The sequence below is a fragment of the Psammomys obesus genome, unplaced genomic scaffold, assembly GCF_907164565.1.
Source record: "Psammomys obesus unplaced genomic scaffold, mPsaObe1.curated_primary_1811, whole genome shotgun sequence".
Taxonomy (NCBI): domain Eukaryota; kingdom Metazoa; phylum Chordata; class Mammalia; order Rodentia; family Muridae; genus Psammomys; species Psammomys obesus.
Window position 1 is genome coordinate 406,691 of NW_026585644.1, and position 3,169 is coordinate 409,859.

A 3,169-nucleotide genomic window follows, 5' to 3' on the forward strand; every position below is an offset into this window, starting at 1 on the left:
GGCGACCGCCTGCTCTCGGCTCCCACTCAACTCCACGTGGCCAGCACCGGCACCAACCAATCCTAAGCTACAGCGTCACGGGGGTGTCTTTCTTGCTAGGAATTATGGGTACTTTCTAAGTTCGTCAAAATGCTAATTTATGGAAATTTTGGGCACAGACTCAAAGGGTCCCTTTACTGAATATTCAATGATAGACTTTTAACAGCAAAGAACCACATACAAAAGTCCAAAACAACTGGGCGTCCCATCTCTCCTCCTGTTGTTTCTAGCGTTTGACTCGATTTTTACTTTTGTAATAAAACAAGGCAGAAAGACTGGGGTTAAACTCATGACTCACATGTACAAAGGTCTAGGTTCAACCCTAATACTAAGAAACAAGTTACTTAATTTTAAAAATTGAAGTAATTTCCATTCAGCATTAGTCTAGGGCTATAAATAGGAAAAAAAAAAAAAAGTCCAATCTATAGGATAAACAGCTGTCCTTTGTAAAAGCAAATATGTTATTTTTCTCTAGGAACCAAATTTATGTCCTGTTTTAAGACCACAATTCGGGAAATACCAGACACTGGCCCCAGAAGCAACTTGGAAAGTCACTGTCTCCCACAGTACTACTTAGCAAAATAGTCCCTGGGAGCACTTGTTTTCTAGTGGGTGTGGTGGCCCAAAGAGCTAAGGCAGTGACACTCCCTGCGGTGCACCCACATAAAAACAGGCTACAGCATGCCTCTCATCCCAGGACACTGGGGAGGCAACCACCAGAAGGGGTCTGAGTGCCAGCCAGTCTAGTGAGTTTGTGAACACTAAGTGCAACCGGACATCCTGCCTAAAAAAAAAAAAAAAAAAGTGAAAAGTGATTGAGAAAGACACCTGAAAACGGTTTCTGGGCCCCATGCCCCCCCCCCCCCCAACAAAAACAATTCTAAATCTTTCCTCCAGGTATTCAAAAGAATCCTCAGGAGCATGAGCAACATCACATACTAAGGCGGTAGTCCACGGAGTCCATATGGTTGTCCAGCCTGTTGGACAGTACCTGACCTCCACTCTATAGGGGATGGCATTAAAAGACTTACATCCGGACAAACTTCCACCCTACCTTTAAGATTTGGGTTTGCATGCTGAGTACATGTTGGCACATGAGTGCCACCGCATGATTGTGGCCGGCAGAGGCTGACCTGTGTGAGTCAGTCCTTTCACTGTGGACACCGGGATCAAACTCACATCTTCAGGCTCAGCTGGTTGGTGCTCGTAGCCACTGAGCCATCTCACTGGTCCCCTTCACCGGCTGGAGGCACTTTCTCTTTGCAGTCCAGGCTGCTCTGGAACTTATGCAGCCCAGAATGGCCTCAAATTTGTAGTAATTCCATCTTTCCCAGGCTTCCCCACCCTTGCTGAAATTATGGTTTGAAGCCTGGCATACCCAGGGATTTGGCAGGAGCTAAGATTTTGTTGTTGTCTTGTTCAAGAAATATTTTGAGCCAAGTATGGTGGTGTACACCTTTTAACCCAGCAACCAAAAAAGGAAAAAAAAAAAAAAAAAAAAAGTTTTTTTTTTTTTGTTTTTCAAGACAGGGTTTCTTTGTGTAGCTCTGGTTGTCCTGGACTCAGAGATCCACCTGCCTCTGCCTCCCCAAGTGCTGGGATTACAGAAGTGCACCACCACTCTACGCTGAGCAGGAAATTTTAAAGCTGGGCATAGTAGCTTGTGCCTTTAATCCCAGCGCTCAGAAAGCAGGTGCAGGTGGATCTGAGTGTAACCCTGGTTTACATGTTAAGAACCAGGCCAGCCAGGGCTGCATACTATCTCAAACAAACAAACCAAAAGCTAAATAATAATGCCTGCAAGTGTGTAGAAGCCAGAGGCGAACCTTGGATGCTTTCCTCAAATGCTCTCTACCCTAATTTTTTTAAAAAATTGAATTTTGCTGGTTGTTGTTGGTGGTGGTGTACACACCTTCAATCCCAGCACTCGGGAGGCAGAGGCAGGTGGATCTCTGAGTTTGAGGACGGGAAGAGCTACCCAGAGAAACCCTATCTCACAAATAATTTTTTTTTTTCTTTTTCCACCAATTGTGGAGGTGAACACTTCTAATCTCAGCACTTGAGAAGCAGCAGAAACAGGCAAAGCTCTTTTGAGTTTGAGGCCAGTCTGGTCTACATACTGAGTTCCAGATAGCCAGGCCTTTAGAAAAACCCTGTCTCATAAAACAAAAAAAGGAAAGAAAAAAAAAATGTACTGAGTCTGTGCGTGAGCTTGCAGTTGAAGTGGACCATGTGTGCAGAAACCCTCAGGTGCCCTGGAACTGGAGTTACAATCGGCTGAGGCACAACTTGTGCTGGGAACCCTCTCCCAGCCCCACCCTCTTTTCTTCATAAACAAGTTATCCTTGAGCCCCTTGGGGCTGCTTGTTTTTCTAGACAGGGTTTCTCTGTATAGCACTGGCTGTCCTGAAACACTAGGTACTCAGAGATTACCTTGCCTCTGCCTGCTGGATTTAAAGTGTTTGACCTCACACATCCAAACAAGAGACAGGGTCTAGACTGAACTAACTGGCTGGCCAGTAAGCCCCAGGGATGCTCCTGTCTCACAGCAGGCTAGGGTGCTGGGACAACAGATAATATGCTGTCCTTAGCTTCCCCCCCCACACCCAAAGATTTATTTAAGCCGGGTGTGGTGGCTGACACTTGTAATCCCAACACTCTGGGAGGCAGAGACAGGTGGATCGATGTGAGTTCGAGGCCAGCCTGGTCTACAGAGTGAGTTCCAGGACACCCAAGGCTACACAAAGAAACCCTGTCTTAAAAAAAAGAAAATTGTTTTCCAAAATAAAATTTTTTTTCTGATGCATGCACATCAGAGCACGTGATAGATGGTTGTGAGGCATCACGTGTTTGCTGGGAATTGAACTCAGGACCTCTGGAAGAACAGCCAGTGCTCTTAACCACTGAGCCACTAAGCTTCTTTATATGGGAGCTGGGTGAGCTCTTAACAAGGGTGCCACCTCCCAAACCCCACAGCCAGATTCTGAATCCATGTTTATTTTTTGTCTGCTTTCGATTTGTGCACTCTGTTTAATCCTGCTGTTGTCAACCACAGAGACTCTTAACCCTGGCTGTATAGCCCCTGTAAAGAAAGCACATTTGGTCTAATAAAGTCACGTAGGTCTGAGGG